The 7,201-nt window shown below is 35.7% G+C and overlaps 1 pseudogene; it reads left to right on the top strand.

The window, feature by feature from the left end:
- The first annotated feature begins 4,060 nt into the window (after positions 1-4,060).
- Positions 4,061-4,595, top strand: LOC114905576 (annotated as a pseudogene).
- Positions 4,596-7,201: the final 2,606 nt, after the last annotated feature.

Below are 7,201 nucleotides of genomic sequence, written 5' to 3'. Positions count from 1 at the left end.
TGCCCCAAAACACTGTAAGGCAAATGAAAACCCTGCACACACCTGGGGCAAAAGATTGTAGTTTGACAAACAATAGACTGCCTAAAGCCTGAAAGGATATTTGGGGAGAGAGAATTTTTTGGGAAGTAGGACATTCAAAAGCACCCATGTATACTGGGGAATCTAGAAAGCCATACACATTCCCAGAGTGGGACACATGTTCAGAAAAGACCTAAGAAGACCCTAAGTTTTCACCTCTGGCTGATCTCTGAGCTCAGTGTAAGCAGGAAGTAAAGTCTAAGCCAGAGTTATAAACAGTCTAGCTAGGTTTTGAAAGAGTGTCCCAGCATAGAACCAATCTTCAAAGACTGGGAAAGGTGGATTTTTGGCTTTTTTAACTATCAGGGTGTATGCCCGTATGTGTGTGTATTCTGGAGTTAAAGGAAATCTCTGTCAAAATATTAGTTGAACACTAACTGAAGGAACAGAGACTTCACTGAACACACATGACAAGGAATAGTCTTTGCAAAAATAGTTTGGAAAAGTAATTAAACAAATGGACAACTACAGCCTTCCACAGTCAAGAAGAGCAAATCCTAGAGAAGGGGAATAATTTGCTTTCTAGAGATGCATAACATTATAATATTCAATGTCCAATTTTCAACAAAAAGTTACAGCATACACAAAGAAACAGGAAAGTACGGCCCATTCACAGGAGAAAAGAAGTAGACAGAAACCACCTCTGAGGGAATCTATTGTTAAGAGATAAAATCATAGTTCTAAGCTCCTACATTACAAAAAAGAAAAACCTCAAATCAATACCATAAATTTATGCCTTAAAGAACTAGAGAAATAAGAGCAAAGTAAATGCCTATCTGGCAGAGAAAAGGAAATAATAATGATTAGAGATAAACAAAATAGAGAACAGAAAAATAACAGAATCAAAGAGCCCAAAAGTTCGTTCTTTGAAAAGAAGAACGATATTGACAAACCTTTAGGTAGACTGACAAAGAAAAAATTGAAATAATACAAAGAACTAAAATCAGAAATGAAAATGGGAACATTACTACCAACCTTACAGAAATAACAAGGATTATTAGAGAATGCCATGAATAACTATATCACAGCAAATAAAATGACCTGGATGAAATGGACAAATTCCTAGGAACTTACAAATTACCAAAACTGACTGAAGAAGAAATAGAAATTCTGAACAGTAAATATATTGAATTTGTAATAAAGCAAAACATCTCAGCAAAGAAAAATTCAGGACCCGATGGCTTCACTGGTGAACTCTGCCAAACATTTAGAGAGTAATTAACACTAATTCAAACTTCTCAAAAAAAAATAGGAGAAAGCTCCCTAACTCATTGTATGAGGCTAGCATTACTCTGATAAAGACATCCAAGAAAACTACAGAACAATATATCTTATGAATATACATTCAAATATCCTCACCAAAATACTAGCCAATTGAATACACAGCATATTAAAAGGATTATATACCATGACCAGGTGGGATTTATCCCAGAAATGCAAGAATGGTTCAACACAAGAAAATCCATCAGTGTAAACATAACTTAAAAGAAAGCAGGAGAAAAACCACATCATCATCTCAATTGATGCAGAAAAGCTAATAAAGAAATTAAGCAAAATGTCAGGATGCAAAATCAACATACACCAACAATGAAGAATCCAAAAAGGAAATTATTTAAATAACTCCATTTACCATATTGGTCAAGAGAATAAAATATCCAGGAATAAATTTACCCAAGGAGGTGAAAGACATATACTGAAAACTTTTTTAAAAAATGCTAAAAGAAATTAAAAGAAACCTCAATAAATGGGAAGACATTCTGTACATTCTGTGTTCATGGTTTACAAGATTTAATATTGTTAATATGTCAGTTCTGCCTTAAAGGGATATACAGATTCAGTGCAATCTCTATCAAAACTCCAGCAGCCTTTTTTTTTTTTTTTTTTTGCAGAAATGGAAAAGCTAATTCTCAAGTTCATGTGGATTTGCAAGGGGTCCTAAATAGCCAAAACAATCTTGAAAAGGAAGAACAAAGTTAGAGGACTCACATTTCTGATTTCAAAACTCCCTACAAATCTACAGTAATCAATACAGTATGTCACTGGCATAAGAGCTAACATACAAATCAATGGAATAGAATTAAGAGTCCAGAATAGACCATGTAGACTTCAAGATCAAGATGAAAGAATAGGAGGATGCTGGGCTCACCTCCCCTCACAAACACATGAAGATTACAATTATGTGTAGAGTGACTCTCGCTGAAATAGACCTGGCTAGCAGGCTGTCTTTTCTAAGCCAAGGCTGTGAAGAAAGATCCACATGGAGTCTGGTAGGAAGGGAGAAGTGATCTGGTCGGGGCCCACACCCCTAGTGGGGGACCCAGAATAGGAAGGGGATATCACAGACTCAAGGCTCCTCCCTACAGAGCGAGAGATTCAAGCTATATATTGGGCAGCCCAGATTAGCCAGATAAAGAGTTCAAAACAATAGTAATAAGAATGCTACATAGGGACTTCCCTGGTAGCACAGTGGTTAAGAATCTGCCTGCCAATGCAGGGGACATGGGTTCAAGCTCTGGTCCGGGAACATCCTACATTCCATGGAGCAACTAAGCCCATGTGCCACAACTACTGAGCCTGTGTGCCACAACTACTGAAGTCCATGCGCCTACAGCCCGTGCTCCGCAACAAGAGAAGCCACCGCAATAAGAAGCCCACGCACCACAACAAAGAACAGCCCCCGTTCATGGCAACTAGAGAAAGCCTGCTTGCAGCAACGAAGACCCAACGCAGCCAAAAATAAAAAAGAAGAATGCTAAATAGATGCTCACAGTGAGAATTTTAACAAAGAACTAGAAAATATAAAAAAGAAACTGTCAGAGCTGAAGAACACAATAACTGAAAAGAAAAATACGCAAGAGGGAATTAACAGAAGATTAGATGATACAGAATAAAACATGTGTGATATGAAGGATAGATTAGTGGAAATCACCCAATCAGAAGGGCAAAAAGAAAAACAAATTTTGAAAGAATGAGAATAGTTTAAGGGATCTCTGAGACAACATCAAGTGTACTAACATTTGCATTATAGGGGTCCCAGAAGGAGAAGAGTGAAAGGGGTAGAAGATGTATTTGATGAAATTATGGCTGAAAACTTCTTGAACCAGATATCTAGGTACAGGAGACACAGTGAGTCTCAAACAAGATGAACCAAAAGAGACCCACACCAAGATATATCATCATTAAAATGGCAAAAGTTAAAGATAATTAGAATTTTAAAGGCAGCAAGAGAAAAACAAAGACTCACATATAAGGGAACACCCCCCCGACAAGGTTATCAGATGATTGTTCAGTAGAAATTTTGCAGGCCAGAATGTAGTGTCATATATATTTAAAGCACTGAAAAGAAAAAGCCTACAACCTAAGTTACTCTACACAGCAAGGTTATCATTCAGAATTGAAGGAAAGATAAAGATACTAAACCTACCCTAAAAGTAATGTGATATATATAAAGCTATAAAGTCTCCACCAAAAAACTAGTAGAATTAATAAATGAATTCAGTAAAGTTGCAAGGTACTCTATACACTAATAATAAACTATCAAAAAGAAAATGCAAGAAAACAATCCCATTTACAATCCCATCAAAAAGAATAAAATACCTACCAATAAACTTAGCCAAGGAGGTAAAAGACCTATACTTCAAAAACTATAAGACATTGATGAAGGAAATGGAAGATGATACATATAAATGGAAGGATATCCCACGTTCATGGATTGGAAGAATTAATATTGTTAATACTATCCAAAGCGATTTCCTCCCGTACATCACCAGTGCTTCCAGGTCATGGTCATTTTGAGCCTGTATCTGGGTGACTTCTAGGCGGTCGTGTCATTGACTGCTCCCCACCCCCCAACTCCGCTGTGGTCCTGCGTGTCTCCTGCCCTCCCATCCCCACTGAGCCCTCTCGGGTCCCCTCTGGGCCTTCTGCCCCTGGTCACCAAGGTTTGCTGTGCTCTCACCCACTGGTGTCATTTGGAGGAAAGATGAATGGGAGGGCTGATTTTCAAGAGACAAATACAGAAGTTCCAAGACCAATTCCCCACATAAGGACTGATTACATTCCAACAGAGGAAGAAAGAAGAGTCTTTGCAGAAGGCAATGATGAAAGCTTCTGGTCCAGATGAATCCTTTCAGGCCATCCCAAATATGGTTCCATCCCTAAACATATTTGCTTGCATCATGGGATACTTTGCTGGAAAGCTTTCCTATGTGAAAACTTGCCAAGAGAAGTTAAAGAATCTTGAGAATTCCCCTCCTGGAGAAGCTTTATGATCAGGACAGGCATGACGATCTTCATCAACTGGGCACTATTCTCAGAAGTCAAAATATGACTCAAACATGAGGGGTCATTTATCTTTTGTGACAACCCCAGCAGCAGACAACATAGAAAAAGAGATGCTTCCTCATTATGAGCCAACTCCATTCAGTGCTTCTATGAATGAATCTACTCCCACTGGTATTACTGATCATATTGCCCAAGTCAAAGTAAACAAATATGGAGATACCTGGGATGAGTGAAAAATTGCATCATTGGACCTACTGAAGAAGTTTCAATATCCAGCGTCATCTAGGTGGTCATGAACATCTGCATGCTTTGAGCTCAGCAGCAGTCTTCATAAACACATTTAAAACTAGAACCTGGGTTTTTGTGGTTTGGCTTATGAAGATGATGTTCTAAAAACTTACATTTTAATGTAATATTGTGTGAATATATTCATTTGGGGGAACTCTCTGAATGATGGCAGTATACCATGATTGTACACAGTTTGGGAAATTGTTTTAAGTTACAGGGCAAGGATACTGTTATAAAACTATCAAGTGAGTGCAATGCTCTAGAATCACTGTATCTGGAAATAAATGATACCTGCATGTTGAATTGGGGTGGGTGGGTGTAGCAATCATAATTTTAAGTCTTAAACTTTATATCAAAAATTAATCAAAATTCTTTCTCCAGTGTTTGCTGTATTCTCTTAATGTTTATGGTAAATAAAATATAAAGGAACATGCATTAAAAAAATACTATCCAAAGCAATCTACAAAGTTAATGCAATCCCTAACAAAATACCCATGACATTTTTCACAGAACTAGAACAAATAATCCTAAAATTTGTATGAAACCACAGAAGACTGAAAATAGCCAAAGCAATCTTGAGAAAAAAAAAAGAACAAAGCTGGAGATATCATGCTCCCTGACTTCAAACTATACTACAAAGCCACAGTAATCAAAACAGTGTGGAACTGACACAAAAACAGACACATAGATCAAGGAAACAAAATAGAGAGCTCAGAAATAACCCCCCTCACATATTATCAATTAATCTATGACAAAGGATGCAAAAATATACAATTGGGGAAAAGACAGTCTCTTCAATATGTACTGTTGAGAAAACTGGACAGCTACATATAATAGAATGAAATTAGAACATTTTCTCATACCATATACAAAAATAAACTCAAAATGCATTAAAGACCTAAATGTAAGACTGGAAACCATAAAATTCCTTGAATAAAACATAGGCAGTACACTCTTTGACATGTCTTATCGATATTTTTTGGATCTATTGCTTCAGGCAAAGGAAACAAAAGCAAAAATAAACAAATGGGACCTAATTATATTTAAAAGCATTGCACAGTGAAGGAAACCATCAACAAAATAAAATGACAACCTACTAAACAAGAGAAGTTATTTCCCAATGATTTATCTGATAAAGAGTTAATATCCAAAATATATAAAGAGCACATACAACTCAATATAAAAAAAACCAAACAATGCGATTAAAAAATGGACAAAAGACCTGAATAGACATTTTTTCCAAAGAAGACATACAGATAGCTAACAGGCACATGAAAAGATGCTCAACATCACTAATCATCAGGGAAAGGCAAATCAAAACCTCAATGAAATATCACCTCACACCTTTCAGAATGACTATTATCAAAAAGAAAATAAATATAATAAATATTAGTGAGAAAGTAGAGAAAGGGGAAATTTAGTTCACTGTTGGGGGAATGTAAATTGGTACAGCCACTGTGGAAAACAGTATAAAGTTTCCTCAAGAAATTAAAAATAAAACTACAATATGATCCAGCAATTCCACTCCTGGGTATGTATCTGAAGAAAATGAAAACAATAATACAAAAAGATACATGCAATGCAATGTTCATAGCAGAATTATTTATAATAGCTAAGATGTGGAAGCAACCTAAGTGTCTATCAATAGGTGTATGGATAAAGAAGATGTGATTGATATATGATAAATACATACACACACACGCACACACACACACACACACACACAATGGAATATTACTCAGCCATAAAAAAGAATGAAATTTTGCCATTTCCAACATGTATGTACCTGTATCATGCTTAGTGAAGTTAAGTCAGACAGAGAAAGACAAATACTGTGTTTCACTTACACGTGGAATCTAAAAAATAAAACAAATGAATGAATATAACAAAACAGAAACAGACTCATAGATACAGAGAACAAACTAGTGGTTACCAGTGGGAGAGTGGTGAGGGGAGGGTCATGATAGGAGAAGGGGATTATGAGGTACAAACTACTAGGTATAAAATAAATAAGATACAAGGATATAATATACAGCAAAGGGGATATAGCCAATATTCTATAATAACTTTAAATAGAATATAATCTATAAAAATAATGAACTACTGTGTTGTATACCTGAAACTAATATAACATTGTAAATCAACTATACTTCAATAAAAACTGCAAAAAATGCAAATTAAAAAAATATTGTACTACTTCATGGATAAAGTATCTTGCAGCAATACAATTCCATTTATACCTTGGCCCTGTTTTGTGCTATTATTATCATATGTTACATAGTACTGTCATTACTGATACATATGTTATAACCCTTCACAATAAATTGTTTGTTTTAATTATCAAAAATGAATAAATAAATAAACCATCTATGGCCAATTGATTTTTGACATGATGTCAAGACCATTCAATGGAAAAAGAATAGTCTCTTCGACAAATGGTGCTGGGACAGCTAGATATCCACATGCAAAAGAATGAAACTGGATCCTTATTTCACACCATATATAAAAATTAACTCAACATAGATCAACAATCTAAATATAAGAGCTAAAA

The sequence above is a fragment of the Monodon monoceros genome, unplaced genomic scaffold (genome assembly GCF_005190385.1).
Source record: "Monodon monoceros isolate NGI ecotype Baffin Bay Population unplaced genomic scaffold, NGI_Narwhal_1 Super_Scaffold_22, whole genome shotgun sequence".
Lineage (NCBI taxonomy): Eukaryota > Metazoa > Chordata > Mammalia > Artiodactyla > Monodontidae > Monodon > Monodon monoceros.
This window is presented reverse-complemented; position numbering and strand designations above follow the sequence as displayed.